Source organism: Pleurodeles waltl, chromosome 11 (genome assembly GCF_031143425.1).
Source record: "Pleurodeles waltl isolate 20211129_DDA chromosome 11, aPleWal1.hap1.20221129, whole genome shotgun sequence".
In the NCBI taxonomy this organism is placed as follows: domain Eukaryota; kingdom Metazoa; phylum Chordata; class Amphibia; order Caudata; family Salamandridae; genus Pleurodeles; species Pleurodeles waltl.
This window is the reverse complement of record NC_090450.1, coordinates 977,820,156-977,834,135: the sequence shown is the minus strand read 5'-3', so window position 1 is coordinate 977,834,135 and position 13,980 is coordinate 977,820,156.

Genomic DNA, 13,980 nt, shown 5'->3' with positions numbered 1-13,980 from the left:
GGAACGGCCTTCTTAGACTGTACATCCTCCAGTTCCTTCATACCCGTGTTGGAAACAGTAAATATGGTGTGCTTCTGAGTCCCAACTTGCTTGAAAGTGCATGTCAGCCAGCGCATACAAGAGCTGGACATTAAGTGAATGAATGAATGAAAGATATGAATGAGTGATAAATGCACGAACGTGCAACAGCTACCCAACTAGGGTGTCACAGTGGTAAAAGGAGAGAACCAGCAGGTGGGAAATTTTAACAAGCTTTTTGCAGAAGACTAAGGGCCTAATTCAGACCTTGCCAAATGGTTGTATTTCCTACAGAGTGATGGAGTAAAATATTGACCGACATGCCGTCCACCAGATTTAGAGATTTCCACCAGCCCTGTGGAGATCTCTTAACAGTAGCAGGTACCACGGTCACAGTGGTTCCTGTGAATGTGGCTAAAGTTTAAAAGAAGCCTCCGTCACACAGCTTTATTTTTTTCAAAAACAAACTCCAGGAGGTTGTTATTGAAAAACGTAAAGCTAATTTCCACCCACACCATAGGAGAAAGTCTCATATACTTTGGGGTCTTTTTTTATTTTTACTGTCTCTCACTGCTAGGTTTTACCTGGCGGTAATGGACATTAAAGGAGAAAGCCATACGACCACTCAATCGGGCGGACTCTCAAATGACCAACCCCAGTCGGTCAGTACTTTTTTGGGCTGTCAAAGGAGTATGTCGGTGAAGCAGCTGGAGTAGGCTCAGTCACCAACATACTTAAGGTCCGTCCACCTCTTAATTGGTCTGGCAGACCTTGAGTTTTGAAGACCTAAGCAGAATTTCAATTACGCTGGAGTATTTAGAGTACTTTCTGTAATTCCATGTTACTCTTTGACACAGAATTCCTGATAATTACACAATTACTCCTGCTGTCATAATTTTGGGGAAAATCCTACTGCAAGAGCACATTTGGCGAGCGTGATCAGCTTCTCTCACTTGCTGTTCATGTTCTGCTGCATTTAGTGCCATTTCTTAGCGCAGGATGCATCCTCACGTCCATTTTGGATGCAATGGTGCATTTTGTGCTTGGAAAATTGTGCTAAATACCGAGAATAAGTTGGGAAAAACGAGAGTACATTTCGCGATCTTGAGCAACTGCGTGTGTTCACTATTCATGTTCTGCTGCATATAGCTCTGTTTCTTAGTGCAAAAATTTGTCCTCACATCTATTTAGGACACAAGTGTGTTTTTTTGCACTCAGAAGTAGCGCTAAATGCAGAATTACTCTTCTCCCGTAATTTCATGCAAACTCACAGAATTGTTAGGTAATTAAACATGATTGTGCTACACAGAATTACGCAAATTACACCTAAAATTTGGCATAGAGGGTACTCCATCACCATTGCAATGGAGTACCCTCTATGCCAAACTCAAAATCAGCCCCTTAATAATTTGGTTCAGTCTTGATTTTTATATGGACTTATTCCACAAGCTTGCAGAAATTTGAACAAATATTGACTGCCCAAGAAGTATTTTTTGATAACAAAGTTGAGTGTACGCAGTGCTTAATTTGAGCCAAAGGTTGTGGGTGGGACCCAATGGGACTCATTTCTGGGGACTAACACTCATTTTTCCTCATCAGACTATGACCCAGAGAAAGAGGTAGAAAACCACAAAAGGGGGAATGTAAAAGGAAATAGAAAGAATGGAAAAACAATGATGCTAAAGATGGAAAAGGACCCTAGGAGTGATATTAAGAAGCAGGGAGTGTCTGGTGGGTGAATTGGCGGATTCAACACTGAACAGCGCAGGGGGATACTAAGCAAAAACCTAATGTCGCTGTTCTGAATTAATTGTAGTCTGTTTCAAAGTGTCATTGTCGGACTGAGGTTTATGCAATTATAATAATCAAGGTGAGAAAGGAGTGACGCCAGCCCCAGTGAGGCGCAAAAGAATTTTCGAAGAAGTGTTAACTGATAGAAACAGGTGGATGTCGGCTTGGACTGGGGGTTGCCCCACATTGAGGCTTTTTGCCTCATTTTACTGCTTTCTCCGTCGTTTCCCCCGTTTTTCAGAGTGCTTTCTCCTGTTTTTTGCCTTGACTTTAATGCTTTCTCCTTCCTTTCCCCCCATTTTTCTGATTGCTTTCTCCTTCTTTTTGCCTCGTTTTTTCAGGTTATACTTTTTTTTCCCCATTGCCACTCCCACCTGCTGCCCGTTTTACTGCCTAGCCCCAACAACTGACTTTGAGCACCCCTCTGGCCTCCCAGGACATACTTAGTGGAGGCTGCAGCGCGGCTGCACATTGGACTCACGCAGCGGGCATGCAGCCGATGTGCAAAAGGCAAATTCACCTGCGGCCGTCCACGCCTGGACTGCACCACCACCAGGACCCTTTGCTCTTCCACCCCACGAAGATACACGACCGCTGACCTCCGACTGGACTGAACCAATAAGTACGGAGGTGGAATCATCATCATGTACAGGGACACCAGTTGCTGCATGACATCCCCTGATGACCCGCCACCGGTAATGGAACACCTCAACTTCCAACTCCACACAGATGGAAAAAGCACCATCAGATGCACCCTCGTGTACAGACCACTCCCCAGCTTCTGCAGTGCCATCCCAGAGCTCATCGCCCCGCACGCAGTCGACTCCAAACACTCGTATTCCTAGGAGACCTCAACTTCCACCACAATGACCCCATGGACGCCAACTCCATCGACCTCCTAGAAATCATGAGCAACATCGGCCTCAAGCAGCTCGTCACTGACCATACTCACATCACTGGATACACGCTCATCCTCATCTTCACCTCAAGCGACAGAGTCAGATACCACACTATTCATCGGGTCTGACGACCAAAATGTACAGTTCACCATCTCAGGACCCACCCACCCTGTTACCATGCCCCCAGACCCATGCAAAGAAACTGGAAAATGGTATCCGAAGACCAGTGGAATGACACTCTCTACTCCCACCTCCCAGGCTCTACAAACGACCCTGAACAAGCAGCAAAGAGCTTCTCCCAGTTGATCACAGAATGTGCCAACACCATCGACCCGCCAAGACAGCCAAAGTCAAAGAACAAAGCAAAAGAGCAAGCTGGTTCACCGAAGAACTGCACTTCACAAAATGCAACTGCTGACAACTTGAAAGGAAGAGAAGTATCAGCAAAAAAAAGAAGACCTTAGGACCGCTTTCAGCCCGTACCACAGCCTTGTGATAGAAACCAAGAAGAACGCACTAGCAGACCAAATCAAAGCCACCACAAACCACAGCAAAGAACTCTTCGCCATCGTGAAGGAGTTCACTAATCCAGCAGCCACCGAGAATGATATCACTCCCTCCCAGGAACTGTGTGACAACCTCGCAAACATCTTCCTCAACAAGATCCTGGCTATCTACGAAAACCTTGAGCTCTAACCCTCCACCGCAGACAGCATCAACCAGCTCACACCCACGAACACAAACCACAAGCGCCTTCTCAGCCATTGGGAACTACATCATGAACTCCTTGCACTCGGGAGCACCCATGGACCCATGCCCCCACCATGTCTTCAACCTTGAGAAACAAGACAATCAGCGACGAGCTCAGGAAGGTCCACAATACCTCCATCATGGCAGCCTCCTTCCCTAGGCCTGAAAACACACTAAAGTGAGGCCCCTCCTGAAAAAACCCATCCGCCGACCCAGCCAAATTGAAGAACTACCGGCCCATCTCTCTTCTCCCCTATCCAGCAAAAGTCCTCAGGCAAGTGATCAACCAGCAACTCACCCATCACCTAAAAGGCCACATCCTCCTGGTCCCCTCCCAATGTGGATTTCAAGCTAACCACAGCACCAAGACAGCCCTGATTGCAGTCACTGATGACATCAGAGCCCTACTGGACTGCAGGCAAACAACATCCCTCATCCTCCTGGACCTGTCCGCTGCGTTGGACACCGTCTCCCACCACATCCTGATCAACAGACTCCACCACATTGGCATTCAAGGAAATGCCCTCAAATGGATCACTGCATACCTCACTGGCAGAACCCAAAAGATCCGTCTCCCACCGTTCACCTCAGAGCTTAAGATGGTCATCTGTGGAGTCCCCTAACTATTGTCCTTCACTTCAACCTTCTTCAACACCTGCATGACACAACTAGCCGTCACCGTCAGATCACATGGAGTCAACATCATCTCCTACAGCGACAACACACAGCTCATCCTCTAATTGTCCCAAGGTCCCTCCACCACAAAAGCTAACTTCCACAGATGCATGATGAAAGTAGCGGACTGGAGGAAGGACAACCTTCTCAAACTCAACGCTGAAAAAGTGGAAGATTTCATCTTGGGAACAACTCTTCATGAACTGCCACCTCTGATCAGCTTCCCTCTCCCTCGCAGACACCCCTCGGATCCATTGAGTCAACAGCGGAGGACGTCCCGTCTTGCACCTGGCAGCCAACACTTGGAACAGTCTCCCCCGCACCTGGATGTTCGAATGATCATACCTCCACACAGCAGCCTGCAGCTCCACCACCTCAAGACCCTCACAGGTGATTTGCTGTGCTCTATAAATGTTTGATTGTTTTACTGATCGGTCACCAGCTAGCTGACCAAACGGAGTGCAAACCACTGAGATTAAAGAATCTGTTTTCTTGCCATTTCAATCTAGCAAATTATAATCATCCGTTGGCGACAGTGACCATATCAGGGGTGGTTTTTCCATAGGGGTGAAGGGGCGTTGACCCACCAGCTGAGAGCCATTACATCCCACACATACCTTATTTATCTAACTTCTGGCAGACAAGTCGTACTGTGCTCCTAGGCGTGGTTTATTGCAGCGCCCAGCAGGGGCTGTGTATCTGCACTGCACATGTCAGGTTGTCCAGTATTTTGCTTATGGCAAGCCTGACATGCGTAGTTCAGGCTTCCCCAGTCATCGCTGTACGGAAGCTCATGAGTCAAAGACATAGCCCCATCAGTCTCGGAAGAAGTGCTGTGGTCCCCTGCCCCAGCCAAAATGTGCTGATAGCTCCTAAATGCTTGGCATGGACTTCCAGTTCTCAAAGAACCCTATGACCAATTTTACCCAGTGAAGGATGTTTCTGCTGAACTTGCATTTGCTCAGAAGCATCTGGTTCCTCAGGGAATATGGTGAATAGTTGACAGAATACATGCGGGGGCAGTGGTGCCCATGCTTTACATTGAAGAAGTTGCCTGTGGTACCCAAGATTGATGTTGAACAAAAGTTGTCATTCTGAAATATCGCCCACATCCACAGATTAAAGAGGATGACACCTAAAATCTTCAAAGTGTTGTATAGTAAAAGTCCCACAACATGAACAAGAAGATGCTGACCCCAAAGAAAGTACTTGGATGTTACTAGTGTTGTCCTGGCCTGGACAATGTGGTAACCAGTCAGCAGGATCCTGTTGAGGGGGCATAATAAAGCCACTAGACTCCGGAGACAAGTTGGGACTTTGTGATAAGACATTTGGAAAGTTAGTAGGGCAGTTCCCTTCCCACTACTGTTCCCCTAATGTCCCTTTGTTGCCTTTTGGGGGGGCCCACCACCAGCAGATATTGGTAGCTCAAAGTGACAGCAGTCCCCAGGACCAACATTAGCCACTAGTACCTGATATGGGTTACGGTTAGTGGAGAGGACATATTCAACTAGCGAAATACCAAAGCAGCTAGAAAGATGATTTCATTGGCTCAAAACCAGGGACACATCTTCCAGCCAATGGAACCAGAGATCATGACAGGGGTTGAAAACTCTCTGTTTCTTGGACTGTCAGAAGGTGAATAGAAGTAGTTAAAGGCATGCATTGGGCATAGGGTGGTTAGGGAAACATAGGATCACTCCTTTAATGTCTGAAGGTACTGGAGAAGCTCTTCAATCCAGATGTCTCTCTTGCTTCTCCTCAGCTGCTCTGTAGGAACGACCTTGTGGCTTTAGGTTTGCCTCTGTCAATCAAGATGTCCATCTGAAGTATTTTACAGTTAGTTGGGCAATGTGCTCTCTTCCCACGGTTCACGGTACTGCTCCTGGCAGGCACAATCCAGGTACCTGTGGCAGCAGGTAGGTCTTCCATTTCTCCAGAGGTCAAATGGCAAGAGGGTTGCACAGGCTTCCCCAGACTAAAGTATAGTCAGGAAGAGGGATAGTGACAGCTATGCTGATATTCCACTCCCACAATTTGTTGTCACCTCTCTTGGGTTGGTGAACACGTGAAAACTCAGAATTGTGGAAGTTCAATGTCAATAAGTGCAGAAATCAGGCTTTAAGTGAATTAGGCTAACATAACGTCTCTTGTCCATCTTTGGCGTGACATTGTACAACACCACGTGACTACGTTTGCTGTTTCTTTCTTTGCTAGAATAAAACTTAATAAAAGTTATTAGGCTCCACGGGGCAATTGGAAAACATTGCTGACTGTTCTAAATGAAAAGTAATTGTCTCAAGGCTGAACTTAGCTGTCTCAAACTGAATAATATACTATGTTGTGATATCATTGTGTCACCATGTGCTTGACACAGTGAACAGAATCGCATGTAGTGTAATAGTGAGAAAATCCTCAAATGGATTCTGTTGTAAATGTTTCTCTTTGCTTGATTTCTATTGGTTAGGAGCATGAGAACCATGTGCTAATGCAGTAAATGTATGAACCTCATGTGTGAAATCCTAGAAAAGAGTGCAATTTTACAATGTAAGGAGGAGCCCTTTCTCTTACTTAGAAGGCAAATCTCTGTTAGTTTCTTTTATGAACTTTTGTGAGTTCATGTTTTTTTTTGCAATTTTGGACTTTGCACTTTGACTGAATTTTTATTTGACTAATTAAAATTTGTGTCTTTGGACTTTGAATATTTTTTAAGCAAACCTTTAACTTGAGACTCTTGTGTCTGTCCTATCGGAGCCTCTATTGTGGTTGAATGAAAAAGCACTACCGAATTTCTATAAAAAAAGAGATGTGTGCATCAGGGAGCACCAAAGTCCGTACTGGGACTACACTGATCCCAGACCGAGAAAATCAGTGCACCCAGAGGTAAAGAAAGGTGTGGGTTTGCTTGCTGACCTAGGCCTTCTAAACACTGAGTCAATATGTTGAACAAAGTACTGGTTGGCAGGGTACTAGTTATACCATATTTGGTGCTGAGATAGCATGCCTAACCCATCCAGGGAGTCTGCAGTTTTAGACGTCCAGAGAACCCTTCAGCCCTGGAGTAGCGGTCTCTAAAGGGGCGAGCGCAAAGCGCTCCGTCCCCTGTAGTAATCTCTCTTTGGGCTTCCAACCACACCAATGTCATGTCAGTCACTTTCATTGGTCCGTGGGCTTGCCTTTTAAAATCTGCTTGCTTTCATTTGTGAAAGGCATGCATACGTCATGCCTTTTCCAGTCTTTAGCCCACCTACACAGCACTGGTAAACTACTGAAAACATACAAGGCTCGATGTTTTCAGCATGGTTTCTGGACTACTTTATCTGTTTATTTTCCACGCAGCGCTCTGTTTTTCCATTTTCAACTTCAGCACGATCGCGCTGCATTTTACATAGTGCGATCGCACTGCGATTTTTTTTCTTTGAATTTGTGTGGCAAGAAAAGTCCGGTTAGGAGTTTACAACATTATTAGCTCTAACTCGAGCAAATGCGAGACCCGTTGCATTGAAAATGCTTGTTTTTATTGTTGTCCAAAATGTGTCCGGTTCTTCCATGATACACACATTGAAACCAGATTAGCCTGGCAGAGTTTTGGATCAGGGTGAGTATGACAGGGAGCTCTCTGTGTCCAGGGTAACAGCCGCAAAACAGGAAACCGGGGAGGTGTGGGTTCTACTCAGGCGAGTGAAACGTGGGCTGAGACTAAGGACCTGAGATGCAGCAGCAGTTCCTCCGCAATAGTGGAGGAGCATCGCCCCCCACCAGCAGCAGCAGCTGCAAAAATTGAAAAATAAAACAATGATAAACTGTGTTTTTATTTTTCAAGGGGGCGGGGCCATGGGGATGACGGCCAGGGAGGAGGAGTGGTGTGCACTTCCCTCAGTGGGCATGTGAGTTTTGCCGGCCATCTCAGGATGGACAAACCCACATGCGCACTGACTTGTCTCCAACCCGAACTGCATTGCCGGGTTGGAGACAGCAGGCACAGGCTCCCAGTCTGCCTGGGAGCGCAGAGGCAGGGCGCTCAGGCCAATCCTCATGCTGCTCTCATGCTTCCAGCAGCATGAGAGCAGTGTTAGGACTGGCAGGAGGACAGGCTGGGAGCCTGTACCTGCCTGCAATGGAGAGTTGGAGACCTGAAGAGTGGCGGTGCAGGGATGCAGCGCTTATTGAGATACGTTTTTTTTATTTTTTATTATTTTTATTTTGTTTTGTTCAGCCCCGCCCCCTTCCCTTTTCCCCGCCGCTAGCCGGGACTGCTGAGATGGCTGCCTTCCCCACCCACCTGGTACCCTAATTTCAGAGGAGAGGGTGCCCTTGCCTGCTGGCTTGTCCCAAAGGGAGATTGTCGCCCCACCATCTTGAGCACCAAACACATGAGAAGTCAACTGCACAGCAGTATTTACCAATCCATAGACACACATGTAAACCCACACTCTACTGGCACCTTTCATGCATGTACCAGACATGATGAAGGCCAAGTTTAGCTGCCTTGAAAAAATGACTTTACTTAGTAGTGAACCACATATTTACAACTATCACGATATGCCTAAACGCATAGCGTGGTCTACAGAGATAATATCACAATTGTGGACATTTAAATACCTAATTTGAGTGTTATAGTCTTCACTTATTTTAAATGTATTTTAGGATTTTTAATTTACAAGTGGGTTTGTGCACATTTCATTCTTTTCTGAGAAATGTGTGGTTACAATGTCAGATTGACATTCAAGAGAAGAGACCACAGCATCGTTCCTTTAGGGCAAGTGGTAGCAGTTTTTTGGGGTCTAGGCAGGGGCTATAAATTGGAATTACATTGGAATCATCCTTGGATTGTGATAGCCATTGTGCTAGTGATGCTGGTTCTCAAGATAGTGCTTGACAGAGGAGATGAGAGTCAGAGGAGAGCAGAGCCAGGGAGGGACGAAGTCTGCACCACCAAGCTACATCATAATGAGACTGTTATAGGTAGACTTGGGAAAGGGATGGTCTAGATACCTAGTAGGGGACTAGGACTACACGTGTACAGATTCCTAGAGGGAACATCTGGAAAGCTCCCCCTGAGGCTGCCGGACGAGCTACTTTCCCAAGAGGTTCGGTGTCCCACTGAAATCAGAGACTAGTGGTGGTGTCAACAAGCCAGAATGAGATGACTTTCAGATGGATGGATGGATGAATTGTCGGATGGATGGATGGATGATAACTGGCATAATTCCGTTAATTGTGATCATGCAGAATTGCCAAAAATTCAGCAAGATTACTTGTAATTATGCAAGAAGAGCAATTCTGCACTTAGAGCTATTTTGTTAGCACAAAAATGCCCCTTGCATTCAAAATGGACGCAAGTATGCATTTAGCGCTAAGAAATAGTGCTAAATGCAATATAACATACATAGTGAGCGCAAGCAGATGCTAACTTTTGTGCTCTCTAAATGTGCTCTTGCTGTAGGATTTTCCCCCCAAATTACTCCTAAACATGAGAGTGGGTATAATTGATATTCTGCCCTGGGCTAATAGATAGACAGAGAGATTACAGTACATATGGAACTATTGCATGTTCACAGATAGGGAAATGAGAGAGAGAGAGTGAGACAGAATGAGAGAGCCTAAGAGAGGAAAGAGGTAGTAAACGACAGCTCCCTGGCAGTGCTGGATGTGGAGAAGAGAGAGGGGTGTTAGGTGAGGAATGCACTCGAAGAGATGTGACATGCGCAGAACAAGTGATAACATGGAATGCACTGCCACGTGTGGAAGGCCTTGGCTAAATGACTGTCTTTGGGAAGAGCCCAAATGAATGTGACTGATGGGCCGAGGGACAAGTGGTCTCACAGGTGCACATAATGTAGGTTGGGTACCTGCAGGAAGGAGGTGAGACAGAGAATACTCTGTGGTGGGTTCTAACAAGGCCCGGTGCCTTTTCCCAAGGTAGCACAATCAGGCTTCCGTGACCAGCACCTGTGAGCCGCTGGCTGCAGGTGGGTCCCATCAGCACTTATGTTTGGGAACCAGCACTTATTTTTAGGAACCAGCACTTATTTTTCCTCAACAAACTTCGATCCACAGCAAGGGAGAGAAAAGCACAAAAAGTGAAAAGGAGGAAGAGAAAGGATGAAAACATTGTCAAAGAGAGAATGCAAGGATAAAAAAAACATCTGAAAGAGTTACATAAAGAGGAAGGGAGTGTCTGGTGGGGGATTAAAAAGGCATGAGGTGGAAACAAGACTACGCAGCCTTAATATTCGGCACCCTGACCATCGATAGTGCCAGACTCCTGAAAAAAACTTTGGAACTCAGAGGCATATTTAACAGCCCCTAGTCCCACCTTAGTGCCACAATAGCATCATTTTTTTACACTAAGGCAGCTCTAAAGTGGCTTTTCTGCCACGCCATTTTACGAAGTGCCGCAATGCATGCATTGCACCACCTTACAACCCCTGGTGCCACATTATGCCTGCTCCTGGTATAATGTATGCAAGGAGGCACGCAAAAATAGCACAGTGAAATTTAAAAGATTTCACTGCACCATTTTTGGCGTCATTTTTAACGCCTGCTCAGAGCAGGCGTTAAAATGACACTCCCATAGTAACCTATAGACTTCCTTGCACTTTGCTGCACTAGCGTCAAACTCTTTGATGCTAGTGTAGCAAAGCACCAAAATAGTGCCAACATTTTTGATGCTATTGTACTATTGACAACCGTGGTGACCGTATTATAAATACAGTGTTGGTAGCTGATGCACCACGTTTTCTTAAATATGGGCCTCAGCACTTATTTTGTTACAATTTAAACCCTAGCAATGACTGAACATGCCCCGTTGCCTCGTGGACATCTGCAGCGTGGGGCAGGTTTCAACATGTTTTTTAAGACTGATTTGTTTTTTCAGTCATTGCTTGGTATTGTCACATGGTAAATATCTCCAAACCCCCCCCCCCAGCTCCAGAATCATTATTGGAATCCAGAAACCCCTATCTTATCATTACTGGAAGCCAGGGACCTCCACCGAATCCTTATTAGAATCCAGGGACCCCCCACAGAGTCATTAATGGAAGCCGGGGACCCCGACCTTCATTGTTGATGATTTGAACCACAATACAATACATATAAAATACAGAAACAAGCATTCAGCAAACACATACACAAATGATAACACATTTTATTTAATTTGCAAACAAATAAAATAAAATACATTTTTTAATTTCAGTAGGAAGATGGGAGTTTTTCTAAATTCAATTAAAACCACACATCATCTATACTGTATTGTTTGATGCACCTGCACTCCTCCTATGAGGATACACATTTTAATTTTTAGCCTCCAATTTCAAATTCCTTGACATTTACAGTAAGTTTTGAAATTTGCCTTAGTACATTTGGTGACTTTAGTTAGAACCACTTCATTAATCTGTTAATATTAGTTCATTTTCTAAGCAGGTACGACCCCCCTGAGGAGGCTTTGCGGACCCCAGTGGTTGTCCGGACCACAGTTTGGGGACCACTGCCCGACCGTATTGCGCCCAACTTGTGGTGAAGCCCATGGCGTGACAGCCAGCCAGGTTCTTTACTGTATCAGTACCCACTGTCCAATCAGGTGTCAGCCTCCGCCCAGTGTCGCGTGTCAGGCGCCGTCCATAGGTAAACGCTTGCTGGAACAGGCTGCCTCGTGAGATGGCAGGCAAAATATGTAATAGGACAGTTTAGAATTAAATGTTTATCAGGCAGGTCTAACAAGGACCAAGGCTGCCAGGATAAACAGGCTGACAGAATTTCATTAATAATTTGAGACAGCTAATAAAGCCGTCTGGCTGCCTCCTTGACATTAATAAACGGAGGCAGGTGAACTCGCTGTGTCAAGGAGGGTGTCTGGGTATTTAGCATGTCTGGAGTAAATCTCCACCTGAAACAGAAGGGCTTTTTCCTTCAGCCGACTACAAATTAGCTTAACGACACAGAACTTCATTAGGATTCCTGGGCCCGCTAATTCCCAGCCTTTCACATTCATCAGTGAGGCTACAAATTGAATTCTTAATTTTTATGATAGTTCACTCCTAGCTTGCCTCTGATTTAAATGGGAACAAACTGTACAGCGTGCATGTCGGAAGAAACTGGCAGATACATGCATTTTCTGTAGATATTTATTAAAATATATCATCCTGATGCTGTGGTAATTTCCTTAGCATAGCTAAAATTTCCCAAAAACGTAGGGCCTGATTTATAATTCTGCAAATTGGTTACTCTGTCACAACAGTGACAGACATCCCGCCCGCCGAAATATAAATCTCATAGGAAATAATGGAATTTATATTTTGGTGGATGGGATATCCGTCACCTTGTGTCCGCCGAAATATAAATCTCATAGGAAATAATGGAATTTATATTTTGGTGGATGGGATATCCGTCACCTTGTGTCCGCCGAAATATAAATCTCATAGGAAATAATGGAATTTATACTTTGGTGGATGGGATATCCGTCACCTTGTGTCCGCTGAAATATATATCTCATAGGAAATAATGGAATTTATATTTCGGTGGATGAGATATCTGTCACCTTGTGTCCTCCGAAATATAAATCTCATCGAAAATAATGGAATTTATATTTCGGTGGATGAGATATCCGTCACCATTGTGTCCGGTGAAATATAAATCAGGCCCTTAGACTCTTTGGCCTTCAGTTTGAGTTGGCCACTATCGCACCAGATAAAAAACAATACCAGATAATTTGCTCAAAAGTCATAATTCCAATATGCTGTAACAGGAGTAATTTGTATATCATAATTTATTGGCCAATTCGTAATGAGGGCCTTAAAGTTAAATTATGGAAAAAGTAGGGTACCTCTGCACTTGCTCAAGACCTCTTTTGTTACTCGTCCTTTGTAATGCACACATCTCCCTACATACCAGCATTTAGTCACACAAAGGCCTTCATTACAAGTGACCCTGTAATAGGTGCAATATTTATCGCACCTGATAAAATCTGACTCCTTGAAGTGTTCCAATAAATACCATCCAATTACAAATAAAATGAGGATTTTGGTGCTTGCCACTCCAAAATGTCCTTGTTCCAATAAATACCAGACAATGTTCCCCCAACAAATATTGGTAGGTTTGACCTGCCGATATTTATCATAGAATGCATAATTGTCACATTTGTGGTAGCAGGAGTTAGGGCACATATTGCATCTAACTGGACCATTCATAACATGGCCCATAATCTACCTGTGTCGTCTGAAAATGTGGATATAGATGAGTAAAATGGACACATTTCTCAGTATTCTGAGAGCAATTCTTATAGGTTATGTTGTCAGCTCACAGATTTTCTTTATCAATGCTCTTTGGCTATTGCCTCAGAATATACTGACCTGATTCATAAAGCTTAGAATTGGGACAGTTGGATACTTTTTGATCTCCAGACAGGAGATGACGTTAATCGGGCTAGTCGCACTTCATGCGGGCTACCAGAAAAGCCATGACACAGTTCAAAGTTTTGTGCATCATCTTTAGTGTTAGGTACCAGTCCGAGTCCGCCCTCTCAGGATGGGAATAGCATATCCCAACAGGAGGTCACAAGCAGAGGTTTTCGACCTATCTCAGTAACTAGGAATGAATACCCTATCGGAGAACATCCAGAACAATGACTCCGGAACCACAATGTCGTTGTTAACGCAACCGGAACCAGGGTTGGGGGTAGGTTTTATGGGTGAGGGGGTGGATTAAGTGCTTGGAGTGGGGGGAGGTCAGGGTAGGTTATTGTTTAGGGGTGGGAGTTCGGGGCAGTTCTGTTTTTAGGGGCGGGGTGGGGGGTCGGCGTAGTTTTGTTTTGGGGTTGGGGTGTCGGGGCACTTTTGTTTTTGGGGGT